The 18,788-nt window shown below is 50.9% G+C and overlaps 1 protein-coding gene across 4 annotated transcripts in view; it reads right to left on the reverse strand.

The window, feature by feature from the left end:
- Positions 1 to 18,788, reverse strand: part of ACSL6 (acyl-CoA synthetase long chain family member 6) — a 69,726-nt gene that overhangs the window by 20,541 nt on the left and 30,397 nt on the right. For 2 of the 4 annotated variants that reach the window (XM_042826408.1, XM_042826407.1), the window contains exon 3: positions 17,355 to 17,475. The gene's annotated coding sequence lies outside the window, so the exon portion shown is untranslated. Of the gene's footprint in view, positions 1 to 4,831; positions 4,900 to 17,354; positions 17,476 to 18,788 lie in introns of those variants that run through there. The other 2 variants (XM_042826409.1, XM_042826410.1) reach the window with 2 other exon arrangements.

An 18,788-nucleotide genomic window follows, 5' to 3' on the forward strand; every position in this document is an offset into this window, starting at 1 on the left:
TGGGTTTCTTCCTCATGGGGGGAGCGGCGTGGGGGCACCGCGGGGGGTAAGGAGCACCCCCCCCCCCCCCCCCCCCCCCCCGACCTTTCCCATATTCACACTGAGGGCACAAGCCAGCCTGCAAATGAGCCCCCTCTGCACCTGGCTCTGGGGGAGATTTTTAATTTTTTGTGAGCAAAAAGACACAACAAACAACTGACCTCACTCACCATAGGGCTGACAGCGGCAACAGCCCTCTTCTTTGCCCAGACCAGCAGCTCAGCACCCCACAGCCACTCCTGATCCCCTCCAGGAGCTGCTGGGATAGTCTATGGGAGCACTGCCCACCCCCACTGCAATTTTTTCCTGAGCTTTTTGCTCTGGAGATCTGCTCACTGGAGAGAATGGAAAAGCAGCACAGTGCTGGTGCAGAGATAATACAGGCAAAAGGGTGATGCTCGGCCCCTGCATCAGTTTTGCACCAGTTCACCTTGATCTTGCACCCTTATGAGCCCATAGGGTCAACTGCACAGAGCAGAGCTGGGACAGTGCTGCCCAGGCACCCCATGCTGCAGGGTGGGTTCACTTCCTCTATTATTCTGCCTGTTTTTCTCCTCTCAATCAAGAAATTAAAAATCATAGTTACAATTTAAAAAAAAAATCAGCCTGGCCCTTGGGTTGGGTCTCCCACCCAGCAGCCAGCATCCTGCTCAGAGCTCCCAGCACATCCCAGCCCAGGAGGCAGAGCACTTCACTCAGCAGAGCAGCACAAGCGATGAGCACACAGGGCTCTCAGTGCTCCGTCAGCTGTAACTAATTATCAGGATTATCAGCCAGTGCAAGGCTAAAGCTATTTAAAACTCCCCTAAACTTTTCCTGCTCTCGCTCCTGCAGGTGTGTGCTTCGCTGTAAGCCTTTCCCATGCAATATCATCCCTCAGGCAGATCGGTCGCTTTGCATCCACGTGCTGCATCACTGCTTAGATTCTGGGGACGGTGTGCTCTCATCAAAAAACACTCCTACTCACCAAGCCTCATCCCAGACCCTTGCATCTGCTTCATTTTACCACCTGCGAGATAACTGACTCCCATGTGCCACAGTACATAAAAGACAGTTGGTGACACTTAACCCTTTGTAGGGCCAAGTCACAATGATTTCATTGAAGAATCAAAGCAAAAGCATGAGTCCTCACTGACTGTGGTTGCGTTGCAGCTCAGAGAGTCATAATTCAGAAGAGAACAAATAATGAAATTTTTTGTATTATTATGCTGAGACTCAGGCAGCATAAAGACAGAGAGGGGACCACTGCTGGGATCAGATTTGCTCTGGGGCAGCTGTTTGCACTGCTGGTGGATGGAGCAGGAGAGGGGCTGAGCGCTGGCCAGGCTGCGGCACCTCCGCAGGGCACTGCAGCAGCACCCAGAGAGCAAGCAACGGAAGGGAAGCAGGTTGTCATTCTACTGATGAAAAACGTCCTTCTCCCCTCCCTTTGGGAATCAGACACGGCCAATCTGCTCAGCTGGCCGCCTGCCAGAAGGACTATTAAGGAGCGGGGTTTCTCTGGTATTAAGCCTCTTTAGCCCCAACGGGCCGGGTGCTGGAGGGGGCTCTGCGCCTGGGTGGGAGTGTGACACCGTCCCTGTGCCACCCCCACGTTGTCCCTCCTGGCCAGCCCGCAGCAGCCTGCGACGGAGAGAGGCGCTGCAGCCGGGCACGCGCGTCCGTCCGTCCGTCCACACACACACACACACACACACACTAACATCCAACCTGAAATACATACATCCACATCCTGCTCTCGCCCTGCGTTCCCAATGGAACCCCTCAGCAACACGCGGTGCAGAGCAGCTCCGCTCCCCCCGCGCAGCCCCTCAGCTGCTGGGGACGGCGGTGCTGCCAGAGGGAAGGCACAGACAAAGGATGCGGATCTCCAGGCAACGCCGAGGAGCGGCCCCGGCCTCCCGCTGCCGAGAAATGCATTTGCAAGGAAACAAACGCATTTGCAAGACACAAGCTCTTTGCAAGCATCCGCTAAAACGGGAAAAAATGCAAACAGGGAGCTCAGTGTGCTGACAGTCTGATTTTACAGAGAGAACGCAATCATCGCGGTTCAAATAGAGGTATTTAGAGCATCCAAAATATCTGCAGCACATCGTGTGCCAAGAGAAATGATTCACTGAATTACCCAGCAGCCGTGCCAGCAGTGCCATTGCTCACAGCCTCAACCCCCAACATCCGTGTCACCTATGGCTTCCCATGCCAAAGCCCCTTCCCGGGTGGCTTCGCCCCCCACTCCCTTCCTCACTCAGTTACAGCTCACAGCTGGAAGCGGCCTAAAAGTCTCCTAGGAACCATATGCAGAGTGGTGATGCTCTACAGCACTGGGATGCAGTGTGCAGGAGAGCTGGGGCTGAGTGCTGGTCCCCATCTGTCAGTCCTCCAGGTAAGGAAGTGTTGGGATGCCCTGAAGGTGTTTTAAGGCTCCTACCAAAAAAGGAAAACTCGATGGCTCACAGCTCTCATCTCAAGTCCATCAGTTTCCCAAGGCCTGGTGATGCTAACGCTCACCTCCCTGCTGAAGCATCCCCAACCCTGTCACCAGTGGCACTGATGGTTGGTTGTCCCCTGTGCTATATGGTGCTGTGGCTCAGGTTGGAGAGGCCCTCACATCACCCCATCCCCACCTGTGGGCTGGCTGCCCTCACCAATTCCTGCCTTGTCACTCTGGTATATTTATAATGAAGAACACATCTTTAATTGCTCCGTGGAGGCTGGATCAGGACTGTGCCAAGTGCACGGCCATGAAGATGGTGTCGTGGCTGCCACTGGGAAATGGCACTGAAAATGGCAGCTTAAAAAAGTAACAGTCGTGTCATGATCCAGCTATAATAAATACAGTTGCAACCCTCCCAGTAAGCCAGCTATAATTAGATCAGGTTAATTACCAATCAAGTGCCCTGCAAGTTACTGAGCTTTCTGAAGGACCCCGTCCACACAGATGGGGAGCAGCGAGGGGCCCCCAGGGCAGCTCTGGAGCAAGCAGGTTTCATCCTGCCCTGTGCACATGCAGTGTGAGTACAGGAACCCAGCCCAGGTTTATCCCAAAACAAACCAGCAGCTGCAGGCAGCTTTGGACATTTCAGAGCTCATTTGGCTCTGAAACAACGGAGGAAGGGGCCAGAAAGCAAGGGTTAAGGAAGATGCAAGGCACGTGCCAAAAGACCTGGAGGAAAGTGGCTCCTTTCTCCCACATGGGTGCAGCAGGCAGGAAAGCTGAGCACAGCACAACATGGCATGGTGCAACATGGCACAGCATGTCTGCTGCACAGAGCTGCTGCATCCTGCCAGACCCCGCAGTCACCACCTACACAACACTGCCTGCAACCTGCCAGAGCTTGGAATTATTTCTGCACCGTGCATGGGGATCTCACTGTGCCATTAAAGGGACATCACTTTAGGTTGCTCTCCTGCATGTGAGGGCAGTGAAATGGTCACTGCATTGGGGTCTGTGCTGTAAAACTGCAGATAGCCACATGTTTGCACTGCGCACCTGAGGGTGCCCAGCAGCAGCACCAACCCACCATGCTATAATCTTCCAGAAACAAGAGAGGGCTCCTGACAGCATCCTCTTGCACCTCCACCCTGTCTCCATCAATAGGAGGGTGGAACAGGCACACAGCAAAGCAAGAGGGCAAGCAAGAAACCACACCATGTGTCCATGAAATGCAATGCTCCATGCCCACAGATGGGCCTCCCACGTTCTGTGCTTAACCTCCAGCATGCAGCCCAACCAACAGTTGCAGTTCACACACTGGCAGTCTTTAACATGCATAAAGGGCACACGTGTGTTTGTGTGCTGGAAGGCAGTGTGAAACTACAGTGTTTGGTTGTGGATCACATACACTGTTCACACTTTCCACCTGGGTGCCTACAGAGCTCTGGCAGAGCACACATCATCACCTGTCCTGGGAGCTCCCAACCACTCTCCCTGCAGCAGGAAAGACAACAACATCCAACAGGTTGCCCAAGGAGGTTATGGATGCCCCATCCCTGCAGGCATCCAAGATCAGGCTGGATGTGGCTCTGGGCAGCCTGGTTCTGCTGGTTGGTGACCCTGCATATAGCAGGGGATTGGAACATGATGAGCATCGCGGTCCTTTGCAACCCAGCCCATTTTACAATCCATCGCAAAGAGCCCAACTCACCACAGGGTGGAGAAACACCACGTACACAAAGCCTGCCAACCCGCAGGGTCTCAGCCACAGCAACACGATTTCGCTGCTCTCTGCAGAGTTCCTGCTGCCGGGAGCGAGCCGTGCCGCACACACGGGACCTTGGGGAGCAGAGCCCAGAGAGATGACTCTGCTGAGCCCTACAGACAGCCCCAGGGAGCAGCGCTCCTTTTGTACCCCGTGTCATTGTCCACGGCAGGCGGGCAATGCAGCGCCCGAGGGCTGGAGGACCCGCATTGCTCTGCAGCTTTCAACCCGCACGGGGCTTCAGCCAGAGCTGCGGCTTTTTCCCCCTTTAAAGCTTAGGAAAAAAAAAAAAAGAAAAAAAAGAAAAAAAAAGAAAAAGAAAAAGAAAAAAAAGAAAACTAACCAAACCAAACAGAAAATTGTAAATCCCACATTTGCTGCTTTCTGCTGCTTGGCCTCCATCCCCATCCTGCCGGCTGTGCCGCCGGGCTCTGCGCTGAGCGCGGCCGAGTCCTCCAGCAGCAGCGCCTGCCGCGCTGCAGCCCCGAAGCCGCTTTGCTTTGCTCAGCGCCCCGCAGCCCCACCGCCAGCCGTGCCGTGGGGACCGCGCTGCACACGCACGGACACCCGCCAGCACAGCACGCTGCACTCACCGCAGCCGTCTGTCCGTCCGTCCGTTCCACGAGCTCAGCTCATGATCGGCTCCGTCGCCGGCGCCCGCGTTCACGGGCTCGTGGAGAACTGCTGACTGCAGGACGTCCCACCCCCTTCCCATCTGCAAACTGCCGAAAGAAGTTAAGCTTGGCTAATATCAGCTTAGGCTGTATTAGCGCGGGGCTGCCCGCTGTAACCCTTGGGGCTCCGCGGGGCTGCGCGGTCACAGCCGCTCCTCAGGCGTGCCAGCAGCTCCCAGCAGGAGCCAGGCGAGGCGCCCGGGGGCAAAGCTTCAAAGCCTTCCTGCCAATGCTTAATTTAAAGCGAAAAGCAGCATCGTGGGGCTTTTGTTGGTTTTTTTTTTAGTGGGTTTTTTTTTTAGTGGGTTTTTTTTTTTAGTGGGTTTTTTTTTTTTTTTGGGGTTTCCCCCCCCCCCTAAAAAAAATATTACCAAAAAATGAGGCTTCTGATAAGCAAAGAGCTTTCACCGGCAGCCCTAGGCTGCTAAATTAACAGCTTCAGAGCCTGAGTAGAATCAGTGTAAACAATCTGAATCAATAAAAGAGTAAGAGGATATAACTACAGCCAATATCACCCTTGTGCTGTTAAATACAGTAAAAACAAAGCCAAATAAATCCAGCAACAGAGCTTGTAAATTAAATCTTATTACATAGCAACAAAACCAAACTTTTACTATTCACTATCACCCTTCTCAACAGAGTCCTCACAGAACCCCTCTCCCCTCAAAAAAAAAGAAAGTTATCATCCCTGAGCACAGATATTTAATGACTTTCCAGGCAAACTCATCAAACATTCCTCATTTGGCCCATCTGTGGCTATTCTGCAATTAGTCCCAGTTTATAAAACCACCGGGGAGTGTCAGGCTGAGCAATCCCTTGGTGTCAATCAGTGTCTCTCAGTGGAGGCACAGCACTGCCCATCCTTTATCCTGTGTACTCAGGAGCTGCAGCAGGCAGAGTAGCATAGTTCAGGTGTGTGCACAGCCCCAGGAACGCACCATAGCTGTGCTTGTGTTGCAGAGCTCTGGGGAAAGAGTCAAAGTGCATGCAGAACTCCCAGCTGAGCACAACGTGCTGCAGGAGACAGAAACTGTTTGTATCTCTGTGCTTTTATACGTTATCAGGACGAATGAGAAACATGGGTGAAGGCTGAATCTTGAACAAAGCCGTGCTCACAGGCAGGGGGACACAGAGGTGGGGGAGCAGCCAACCCAGGCTGCACACCAGGAAACCACAGCTAAGGTGCAGCCCTCCCTCCTCCTTCTCACACAGCACTGTGATGCAGTGAGGATGTCCCCACAAGAGCTGTGCTTTGTCTGCCAGCCCAGGGCCACAGCTTTGGGAAGAGAGAAGAAAACTACCAGAAAGGCCCCCATTTTTCACCTTAGAAGTGCAAAAAACAGTCACTGATTAAAAGAATGTAAGTGATGTAAGGGATGGGGGAAATTCTCCCCCTGTGTTTCGCTGTTGAGCACTCCCTCATTCCTTCCTACAGCTTTTGGTCATTAATTACACACTCCGTATTTCTGACCAGTAACAAAGAGCAGCAGGAAGGAAATGCGCTGTATGAACAGAGGATTAATTCAGTCATTAGGGATGCTGACACGAGGCCACCAGCACAGAGCTTCTCTCTCCTCCCCCTTCAACCCTCAGTTTCCTCACACTGCAGGAGCACCAATGGATGCATCTCCCAGCTGCCATCTCCCCACAGCCCTGGGAGTCCCAAAGCTCAGTCCCCACACCGCAGCCAGGCACAGCACAGATCCTGCCAGGCACTGGGGACACGGCCGTGTGGGCATCCCTGCAGCAGAGGGTTTTGAGAGCTCTGTGGCCAGGCTGTCATTTGGGATGTCCTTGCTTTGTTGAAATGGTTTCTTTTCTTCTGTAGTAACAGCACACAGTGGTGCTGTTTGAATGTAAACCACTTGGTTTACATGCCAGAGTCTTTGTTGTTCATTTAGTTATTTTTTTTTTTAGTTTTGAGGTTTGGTTGGTTGGTTGGTTGGTTTTTTACTTTAAATTAAGCAGCAGTTGAGTTATCCATGGTTTCACTTCCAGTCAGTTCTGTCTGACTTCTGCACCCCGCTGCATGTCCTGCTTGCATTCCCAACATGAGTGCAGCTTTCTTTTATCCAAGCTCACGTATTTTCATGTGTGTTTCCAAGCCACATGAAGGCATTCTTGTCTGTGCTGAGTTCAGTGCACATCAACAAACCCCCAATTCAGAGCACACGGTGCATTTCTGCTTCCTCCATCCTCGTGGCTTTTCCCCATCCCCAGCACCGTCCTCTTTCCTGTTGCAAAAGCAGCTCTCAGAGCCTCTGCTTTGGGTATTTTGAGACATTTCTCCAAGACTTTGCTGTTCCTTACCCCCCTCCCCCTCGGCAAGCCCAGAGCTGACCTCCGAAGAGTTAAAGCATGGGAGGCCCCCCGTCCATTCCTCCCTCTCAATAGTTTTTGCCTTTTCAAATGTGTTTAACCAAATACAGCGAACAGAGGATATGCAAATGCCTTTTCCCAAAGGAAACACAGGGCTGAATTGTTGCTGGCGGCTCACAGCATCACACCACCCTCGGCAGCCTCTCAGCTGAAGGGATTTGCTCAGCCGGGATCGGGGCCCAGGAGGAGCCTGGCGGGCGCAGCGACCCATTCGAGGCGGGGACGCGGCGCTCAGCGGGGTGCCCCGGGTGTCCCCGGCCGGCCTCTGACCCTGCCTGCACGGCCGAGCCAGAAATAGAATTATTTCATAAACCCGAGGGGAGCCTCTCGCCAACGGGTTGTAGAGCGATGGGAATCGCCTTGCAAAGCTCTGAGCTCCTCCAGGTTGCTGGTTTGACGTGGGCAACCTTTTGCAAGCAGCCGGCAGGAGATCTGAGCACGCTGCAGCACAAAAATAACTCCGTGTTTGCCCCTCTAGAATTACAACTCACGGATTTACCTAGAACTGAACTGCACGGGACGTACTGGCTGAAACACATTCAGAAAGCAACCGGATATATTTGTGCACATTTAAAAACGGTCCGTAATGTTCTTTCCACCTTTTATGCCTGGAAGGGAGTGGGGAGGGGAGGGGAAGAGGAGAGGGCGTTGAAGAGGTTGGTGACATCAGCTGGCACTGCTCGCGGTGGTGCCACCTAGCAGCCACACACGACACCGCCGCGGCTCCGACCCCAAATCACACCACCTTTGCTGTTCGTTCTCATTTGCTCAGCCGTGGTAGTGCTGCGTGCCCCCCGTCTCGCCCCTCACTTAAAGGAAGCAGCGTCTGTGTTGTTTATGGAGTTGATATTAAGGATCTGCAGCCGAGGGATGGAGCTGGTTGCTGCTCTGCAGCCCATGGGGACCTGCAGACCTTGCCATGTGAGATCCCAGTGCATCCTCCCCTGGTGCTGATGCCACTCTCTGTCCCCTCTGGCACCATCTCCTGCCCACGAGGGGTGGCACAGCCTGGACTGCTGCAGCTCATGCGTGGGGACATCCCAGCCCCTGCTGCTCAGTGGCTGTGGAGGGAGCAAAGGCCACTTGAGCTCCTTCTCTCAGCTATGAACCAATGGCCAGCCCAGAGGAAGGGTGGCCACACAGCATTCCATCAAGCAACAGATCCCAGAGAGACACGGTACACTCTGCACCCAACTGTATCTACACTGCACATCAGCCATCCTTTCCAGAAAGCTGTCTGGAGGAGGAGACCTGGGCTCAGGAGCCAGCAGAATGAGGACAGAGCTGCCCCACGGGCATCAGCCTCGGGGAGATTGGGAAGGAAGCACCAGGAAAAACAAGCAGCTGCTGAGCTGTCATGCTGGCACCAGACAGGCGGCCGATGGATTAGTCATAACCAAACGGGACAGAAGCTCAAATTTCAGAGCAAAAGCTTATAGGACAAAAAAAAAATGCATTCCAAAATGGAAGTGCGTGCAGGGAAATTCCTGTTGGAGCAGGGAGGTCCTACTGGTGGCACCCTGCATCACAGCCTGCCTGGAGATTTGGCTCCAGAAGATGGGTTTGCACGAGCAGCACTCTGCAGACTGCAGCAGACCAAGGACCCTTCCCAGCCCATCATTTACTCCAAACCACCCAGTATCCTGCAGCACCCCTGCAGGACAGGAACCATGTCCATGTGGTTTTCCAAATGGCACAACTTGCCCCAAGGGAGAAGAGTGGGGTGATGAAACCAGGAACCCCTGCATCCCCTTGACCTCACAGAGACCATCCCATCTGATGCTGATTCTGCAGTGCTATTTTGCAGTAATGAAGTGGAAACTGCTTCCTAGTGGTGTGGCCTGCCTGAGATTGTATCTACACCACAGCAGCCACATGCTTGAGGAAATGGAAATGTGAGCTGCATTCTTGCAACACCACTGCACACAGAACTAGATGTAAAAACCTCTCTCCCCTCTGTCGGGGCTTTCCCAAGAAGAAGGGTGATTTCCACTCAATGATGCCTTTTTTTCCTCGCTTCCTGTGGCGCAAAGGAAAAGGGCTTGGACAAGATGGTTGGATTTCTCTTCTTTCCACATTGTTGAAAGTTGTGTGCTACCCACGATGAAAGCTTGGTGGCTTACAGGGGAGGTGTTTGCCTGGCAAGGTGCAGCACAGCATGGGCTCGGAGCCTTATCCCTTCCCAGCACCAACCACTGCATTTTTCATCACACAGCCTCCAATCCAAAGGTCAAATAATATTATCCATATTCAGAGAGCAAGGAGAAGCAAAATCAGCCACAGCCTTTCCTTCTCTCCCCTCTATCTGCCTCCTCAGCAGCCAAGGGTCACCTTGAAGGCTCTGTGGCAATGTTTACGGTGAAGGGAGGCTTTGACACAGCAAGTGACTTGTCATCAACACGCACTGATGGCACGCCATGGCAGTCCATATGAGCCCAGCAAAACATTTACCTGGGTGACACTGCATGGAAGCAGTGCTCAGTGCCTCAGAGTCTGCAGAAAAAGATTCGTCAGGACCCTGAATCAGCATGTTGGGAAATAACAGCCATGGGGGCCAGGCTGGGCTCACAGCAAGCTGCAGGAAAGCTCAGGAAGGAACCTGAGGAATCCACTGTTAGTATGGGGTTCTGTGGATTTGAGGGATACAATTTGAGCATCTTTATCCATATTTTAAAGCCACGTCCTCTCTGGCACACCTCAATCCATTGCATCAGGCTGCAGAAATGGGCAGAAATGGCCCAGACCCCAACCCAGGGACCTGCAGGCTTTGGCTTCGCACAGCAGCACAAGGCACATAAATAGCAGTGATTAAAAAACCCTCATTGTATCGATCCATTGCCAAAGGAAGAAACACTTATAAATAAAAGTAGTATTAATAGATGCTCTCCTTTCTTCTTCCTTGCTGGTAAGAAGGAGCAAAGCCCAGAAGAAGGCCGTGGGGACGGAGCATCCCTTGGTATCCTCCAGCGCCTGCCTCAGCTCCCTGTGAGTCAGCTGAGTGCTGCAGCCACTGTATGGTGATATCAGGTTGGCTGTTGGGAACAATCTCTTCTCCAAAGAGCAGTCAGGTGCTGGCACAGCTGCCCAGGGAAGGGGGGGTCACCGACCTGGGGATGCTTCAGAACGTGGAGATGTGGCACTGGGGACGCAGTCAGTGGGCATGGTGAGCTGGGCTTGGGGACCTGAGGGGTCTTCTCCTACCTGAATGATTCTGCAAATATTCACACAGATTCCTCACAGAAACATAATAACGAGGAAAGGTTTAAGCCCTGTGATGCTCAGTGGTGCTCGGTGATGCAAAGCCAACAGTTACACTCTCAGTTCTGTAACATCATTCTTCTTTCTCCCTGGCTTGCTCCCAAGTCAGCTTTCCTACATCCATGGGTATTCAGTTAGTTCGGTTTGCCAGTTGCCTTCAAAGCTTTTCTCCTCTTTTCATTACTTGGAAAAATTGGTAACATCCATAGTAGAGTGGAGACAAAAATCAAATAAATGTCTAAATTAGTCCAGAGCAGCAGAGAAAACTGCTGTGCGCTGCCTTTCCCCACAAGCAAGCAGAGAAATGCGGGTACATTTACTCCTTCCTTTTGATGGTATCTAACAATTGTCTAAATGGAAAAGTAATAGAGCTGGAGAATAAGAGCAACTAAATATATCTCACTGCACAGCCCAGGCACTGCCTCTGCACAGCAGTCAGTGCTCCATGCCCAGCCCTGGGCATCTGCTTTGTGCCACACGCAGAGCGCAGCAGGGAACGTCCCCTGTCCTGAGACCTGAACTTCAGGCTGTCACTGAGGGCTCTGTGTCACAGTGTGAGAGGAGGATTTGGAAATGGGGCTGTAAGAGTCCCTTGCAGCCTCTACAGAGTTTTCATGTGAGGGACTCAGCTGCGATGTTGTAAAGCCACAACCAAACCGCCCCAAGGTGCAAATCTCTGCCCACTGGTGCCTGCTCTGCATCCAGCAGAGCACCCAGGGTAACAGAGAGCTTGTCTGCATGTTGGGAATTAATTGTCTTTGTCTCCAGCATTATTCCACCAAGGTCAGCACTGCAGACCCATCCTCGGTGATTAAAACCCATTGTAAGTGTGCAAGAAATCCATAGAAACCCAACAAGAGTGCTGCGCTGGCATGTGGTGGACATCATGCATCTTGTTAAGTACATCAGCATGGCTACCATGTTCCCTCAGCAGCACGGGGCTGTGTTCAATGGGACAAAGCCACCAGAAGACCAAGACCACATGTAAGAGCAGCAACCAGAGGCACACAGCTACTGGGCTGGACAGGATCTGAGCACAGAGCCATCTCCCTTGGGCAGCCTGGCACCTGTGAGGGGCAGTGACAGCACAGGACACCCAGGGCACAAAAGCTCAGGCTGAAATCACCATTTCCACCAAAGTAAAATGGGTGAGGAATTAAGGGAGGCCATGAGGCAGAGCCACACCTGGATGGATGGACACTTGGGGATGGCAGGGCATGCAGAGAGAGATGCGTGGAGGTGGCAGGGTGGTACTAACAGGCTGCCCTGAAAGCAGGGAATCACTGTGCCTGGAGTTGCTCCAGAATATGGAGATGGGACACTGGAGGGCCATGGTCAGCAGGCATGGTGGGATGGGTTGGGGTTGGACTTAGGGATCTGAGAGGTCTTTTCCAACCTCAGTGGTTCTATCAGGGGGTTGGTCCTGCAGTGTGCACATGGAGGCCCCAGGGAATCATTCCCCACTGGCTCCACTCTGCTGCTGTCATAAGCAAATTTCAGTTCCAATAACGGAGCTCAGAGCAATCTCTGGGGCTCTGGGCCCAAAACACTGCAACAAATATTTGCCTGCAGCCCCTGAGCCAGCTCCTGCTCTCTGATTCACCCGTGGAATTCCCACTGGGCAAAATTAGCCCTGTGTGAGTTTTGTTGCAGTTCAGAAGCAGCTGCTTGAAGCAGCCAAAGCACACTGACTTCAGTGTGAGCCACCAGGATGTACCCAAAGACAAAGGTGATACTCAGTTCCCTATTTTTTTCATCTTTTCCAGATTCGGAAACATCAAGTAGATGTGCACATAAATAATTACAACATGTTTTCCATTCTTGGCACTTCCCAGCAGAAGATTTACCTAATGATGCAAAGCTGTCATCTTTAAAAATCGTTTCCCCTTTGTACTTCTCCTTGGAAGTCTGCTGGGAGAAATAGCACAGGCACCGAGCCATGCCTTTCTGCAGTGAAGAGGCTTCAGATTCGAAGGTCCCAGTTTAAGGCCAAACCCTTGCACACCTTACAGAGAAGCACCTATTTCAGACTCGCATGGATTATTAGTCCAGACACACTCTGAACCATCGCTACCCGTCCACGAAACAATGGGACACCAGTTCAGCCCTGCCCACCCACACGCAGCCCCACGCACTGCCCTATTTCATGCACCCACTGCAAATAAGCAGAAAGTGCCCTTACTCACTGCTAGAGATGGACCAAACAACCCCTCAGGATGCTTTGAAATTACGTAACACACCCAGCCGTTCCTCCAGCCCTCTCTGGCTCTGCCGCACCGTCTCATTGTGTGCCATCAAACTGCATGCACTCAGCAGAATAGCAAATTTTCACCTTCGAAACCACCCCTGCCGTTCAGTCACCGGCTTCCATCCGATCGCGTTTCCCCCCCTTTTAATCGGAAAGTAATGAAATAGGAATACCCGTGCAGGGAGGCCGGAGAACCGCTCACAGGGCCGGGGGGCTCCGTTCCCCGCTCGCTTCGACCGGGCCGCGCCGCCACCGCCCGCCCCTCTCCCGCACGCAGCCCCTCTCCCGCACGGCGGGACCCACGGCGGTCATGGAGGGCCTTGGGTTGCAGCGGGTCGGGCACTCACCCAGCAGCAGGCAGCCGGAGCCCGCGGAGCCCAGCAGCGGGGCGAGCATCCCTGCGGCGCGGCCGCTCCCGCCGCGCACTGCGGCGCGCACGCTGCGCACCCGGCCCGCACCGGCACCGCGCGCTGCCCGGCATAGGGCGGTATTTTTAGCATCCCTCCTCCTCCTCTCCCCATCCTGGCCAGCCCTCCGGCTCCTTCTTACATCGGGCGAGGCTGCTCGGCGGTGTGCGCAGGTCCCTTCCCCCCTCTGAGCACCGGGGGAAAGAGGAAAAGGGAGAAACTTTATTCCGCAGCGATCGGTATTTTCGCCTTTGGTCTGTGAAATTGCCTCTGAATGGCGACTCGCGTGGTAGCGGTCCCGAAAGCCCCGACCAGCAGAAATACCGACAGCTCCATCGGAATTGCTTGGAGGCAGATCGGCATTGCTGCGAGATACATCAAAACCTCAGAAACGCAGCAAACGGCTACATGCAAAAGGAGAAGGAACGCTTATGCTGGCAAACGGATGGGAGGAGCCAACAGATTTGTATTCTTAGCGCTTCCATCTCTCCCCGAACAAAGCTGGTTGTAGAAAATTAATCTGAGCTCCACGGTACAAGAAGGGCTTTGCAGAACAAAGCTTTACAACGGCTGCGCCAGCAGTGAGCTCGGATGTCACATCCCCAGCAAGCACAGCCAGTGGGAAAATGGGTCAGGAGTGGCAAGGAGTGGAACACGCACCGTCGTGTCCTTTTTCTTGAGCAGCAAGAATGACAGATCTGCAGGGCAGGCAGAACCTCAGCAAGCAGCTGCTTAACTCCTTGTGAGCGCGGAGCAAGGGGCAACCAAACATCCCCTGCACGTGAGGAATTATCCCTCATTTATCAGTGATTAAAGCTGTCCCGTCTAGAGCGTGATTTTCTTTGAAGATAAAGGCTTTTGACTTTCTAAAGTGAGAACAGAGCTGATGTAGATGAAGAATTTCCATTTGATGGGCAAAGGCACTTTAAATGTGGTTTCCTCCTGATTCACTTAAAAAAGAAGACTTAAAATTTCCTGCATACAGAAGATCAACGTCTGACTAAAACTGGTATCACCTGTTAGTGTCACTACTGCCCACTGCTGAAAGCTGTAAGGAAATTGCTACATCCAACTGCTCTGGTAAATTGGGTTTCCAAAGTCCTCCATCTCAAAGCAAAAAATACAAACTACAACAAATATACAACAAAAAAACTCAATGGTGCTGCAGTGGAGACTTAAGACGACCGTATTCAGACTTCAGTTCTCTTGATAAAGGCCCTCACAGACAACAGCAATTGTGACTTCAGCTACACCTGGTCCCAGAAAAATCAAATGAAAGTAAATTAGATTGCCTAGCAGCAGAGAAATGATTTTGCCAGGTCCTATTTTATGGCTGTTTTACTTAAAAGCTTTTGTCTAGTCTATTCCTGAAACATTCATTCTTGATAAGGAAGAACATTTCCTTCCTCACTTTGTACCTTCTTCTATGCAGCAGCTTCCATGCTTTTGAAGGCTGTTAGCACATCTTGTTTTCTGCAAGCAATCTGCAGCCCACAGCCACTAGGACTCCCCCTAAAGCACCAATGGTATTTGCTGAGCCCTGCCTCTGGGCTCCTGCAAACCTAGATATGACAGTACTGAAGCTGAAAGATAGGAGCAATTAAGCTGTCCTAATCACACAGCATCTCCTGGTCTTTCAGGGGATGGACTTAGAAATTAATACCTCTGTAGGGAAGCTGAGGGAGCAGTAGGGACTGCTTGAAGTCCATCAACTTCCAGAATTCCACTGAAGTTTACAGCAAAGATTTGTACACCGAGTCCTGAAAAGGCCTTTCCTCCTCCTTACCAAGGAGTGAAGGCCATTGACACAATGAAAACCACCTGTGTCTCCTGGTTCTGGGGACCTGCGAGGTGCCCGCCTGTGCTCTGTGAGGAAGAGCTTCCCTGACCTCAGCAGCTCCAGCAGCATCTCCTCCAACCTCGGTGTCATCTAAAAAAAGACTGCTGACTTCCTGTGTTTCACCACAAATTTCCTGCCTTTCTGTGAAGTTCTCATGAGCCTTTTTCTAATTCTTGACTTCTGTTTCAATCCTTCGGTAGCTTTTCATTACAAAACGAGGCAAACGTTGCCCGAATGGCCATCACCAGGTCCAGCTGAGGAGGCCGTTTTCTGAAGCTGCTCACACCTCTTATTTAAGCGCTGCCACTCCCTGTTGTCTGTCACCTAGGATGAGAGCAATGGAGACTGTTTCAAGATGTGTGAGACACCTGTCATGATGTTGAAATTTTCCACACTAAGAAACCACCCAGAATCCTACTCAGAATTCATGAGTCAAATGAACGTTCCAAACTGCTGCAGTTTCACAGTCGGCTCTTACAGAGGTCATACCTTTGGCCAGCAGGAGATGCCAGGAGATACAACAACAGTATTCCTAATAACCAGACCAAAAAATATAGTCAGAAAAGGCCATCCAAGCAATCTGAGCTTACATCCCTCTCCAAGCTATGTTAAGTTTTCCATTTATCTCTAACTCTGTTACTACCAGAAGATCCTGCTGCTCTGCGCCTTCACACTCTGGTCTGGGCCATAGGGAACGCATGCTATACCACATCTCTGAATAATACCAAACAAATTTAAAGCTGCTCCTACTCATTCTCACCATTGCAGCATTTGTCTAAAAGAAGAAATATCCATTATTTTTTTTTCGGTTCTCTTCTGTGCTCATTCAACATTCTGCTGTAATCCTGTTGCTCAAAGTAACACTAAATACAAAAAAACACTCTTTGAAAGTGCTCCATTTTATTAGTTCTTTTAAGAAGTGTGTACTATATTTCAAGCTGGAACTTGCCCAATTTTTATGTCAGGTTTTTCAATCTGTTTTCATCCCCAACCAGCTGGTAAATCGTTACTATGGCAGCACTCAGTGCAGTGACTCAGCACTCCCCCACATTTCAGTATCAGCTGTCTGCCTTCCTGGTTTCTTATGTTGGTAATCATGCCCTCTTTTCTGTTTCATTGCAGAATTATGAGATCATTCTCCCCTTGTCTAATTCAGCATTTGTTGAGGAAATCAGTGCAAGAATCTGCTAAGTAAATACAACTATTCAGGATACTATTTTAGCTTCCATTGTGTGCTGACCAGAAAGATGTTTGAACTTCTTCCATCATCTCTCAGTGTTTCTCTGGAGCTACGTTACCCATTCCAAGTGAGCTAGTCTGACATCAAACCACAACATACCCAGCTCCAAAACATCCCAGCTACATTGAGCAAGCAGAAACTCCCCTCCTTTCATTGCAGTTCACATGTCCTTGCTTCCTGTGCCTCGGCAGGAACTTTCTTCCTCCTCCTTCGTTTACCTAGATCTGAAGTTGCATTGATGCCTTGAGTTTTCACCTTGTCTGGTCCTTTGTCTGGTTTTCACTGGTGAACTGATCACCCAGTTCTCGTTATTACAAGCAGAACTACTGCTTAGAGGAATAGAGAAGATGTATATATAGATAGATAGATGTATTCACACACAGATAATATATTTTAATCTGTACCTTTGAGCTAACTGGGGAGATGATGAATCCACAATGGTCATTCAATTTGGCATGTCCAAAAATATAAAATGCTTTTGATGAATAATCATTTTGAAAACAATTTCAGTAACCGTGGAGCCCAGAAAGCCTGTGGCTTTCTGTCTTGTGGTTGCCTTATCCCAGAGCTAGAGAGGCATGAGCTATCTCATCAAGGCTTTTCTTGAAGCCAAAGCATTTCTTTTACCTTCTTTTGCATCTAACGACACGGGTGAGTTTAAATTGGCTGGCTCAGGACGTCACAAAACAAACTCCTCCTTCCGAGGTGCAGTTTGCCATTGCAAGCATAACAAAAGCTATCTTCACCATCATTAAGCGTGGTGGAAAATTACCTTTATCACAAATATTTGCTACAATTTTTTTTGTAAGACTGCCAGCCACAACTCTATAAAGCGGAAATAAGGAAGCGGGCTCAGATCGTAGAATCACTAAGGTTGGGAAAGGCTGGGCTCACCTGGCCCTCCCCCGACCCATCCCCACTGTGCCCGCTCACCGCGACCCCCAGCGCCACGTCTGCCCTCGGCAGCAGAGCGCCGGCGCCTCCAGCACCACGGACAGCGGCCGCCCCGCACCAGGTCAGCCCGTAATTACCGCAGCTGTTAATTAGAGAACCCGCTCTGCCCCCATCACCTCACATAGGTTTGCCATAGGCTCCCGGCTGTATTCAGTGTTGCACGCCACCCTAGGAGTGCTTGTTCCATCCATGTCTGCTGCTTCTGCTCCAGATTCCTCAGCCTTTTCTTTTTTCTACCTGTTGAAGAGAATACACTTCAGTCCGTGCTGTATCTAATAATGGTCATCCATAGGGAGGAATGTGGACTTTTCTGACTTGGAGAGAAACGAGTGCTTGGAGTGAGGAGATAATACATTTATGGGAGGCACGGCGTATGGACCAGCACTATTTGGCAGCCCAAATCAGTAAGAAGCAATGAGACTGACCTTACGGTAAATCTGAGTAAAACTGTTCTGCATCCAGTAGCCAAGAGAACAGTACCAGGGAGCTGGGAGCCAAGCACAATGCAGCTGGCAAGGCAGGCGCCTCGCTGTCAGAGTGCAGCCTCACAGCAACCAAGCACAGCAAGCAGGACAAGCCTGAGGATGGCAGCCAAACACCCAGTCCATCAGCAACTGTTTGGTGATGGAAGAAGTCTGAGGTCGAGGCAGGATCAATCCACAGGTTAGGATCCAAAATCAGCAGGGTTTACGGCCAGTTGCAGCTCAGCTGATGACCAACACTTCAGCAGTACAAGCAGAAGTTGAATGATCTCCAGGGCCAAGCTTAAATGGGCTCCTGGTCTGTGGGCAGGGTGTGAGCAGAGGCCCAGCTGAAGCTGGTCAGAGCCAACAAAGCCCGTTGTTGTCCATGGGGCTCCAGCTGGTACAAACTTTCATCAGCAAAGGCTGCCTTTCAACATTTGACTGTTTGGTAAAGTGAGGGCATCATGTTGTAATTGATTAATTGGCTTTTATCAGTCAAACTTTCACAATAAAGACATTTTGTTAGGCAAATACACATACGAATTGTAATTCTTGGGCTCTGAAGCAATTTACCAGGCGTGAATTTTTAATACCTCTCATTAATTCCATTGTATTTAACCTATGTATGACTGTTTGCTGATGTGAATGACTATAGTGACAAAAATCCTCCTGGCTGCAAGAAAAAAAGCTGGAGTAGAAAGCTCTATTCAATTATTTGCAGGAAAAATCAGTGAACTGCTGATGCAAAGTAGGAAAAATAGAATATTTCATTTTGAGAATACCCACAGCAGGTATTAGACTAGAAGTGACATAATGCCCTACTTTATGGATTCGGTTTCTGTTCATGTCCATTTATCACCACCATGAACTCTCTGAACTATTTCTGGCAGGGTGATGCAAAGAGGAGAGTGGGTGCCACCTCTGCTCTGCTGCTGCCCCAGTCAGAAGGCTTCAGCTCCAAAATAAAAGCAAAAGCTTACAAGAGCTGTTTGAGAACAAACAGATCTTAGTTCAGCTCTTCCTACGTTACTGTAACAAGTGACAGAACAAGTAGTTCTATTTTGTTTTTCTCAGAACCAATTAAGA

This window comes from Centrocercus urophasianus, unplaced genomic scaffold (genome assembly GCF_019232065.1).
Source record: "Centrocercus urophasianus isolate 14NV4802_14NV808 unplaced genomic scaffold, USGS_Curo_1.0 seq_26, whole genome shotgun sequence".
In the NCBI taxonomy this organism is placed as follows: domain Eukaryota; kingdom Metazoa; phylum Chordata; class Aves; order Galliformes; family Phasianidae; genus Centrocercus; species Centrocercus urophasianus.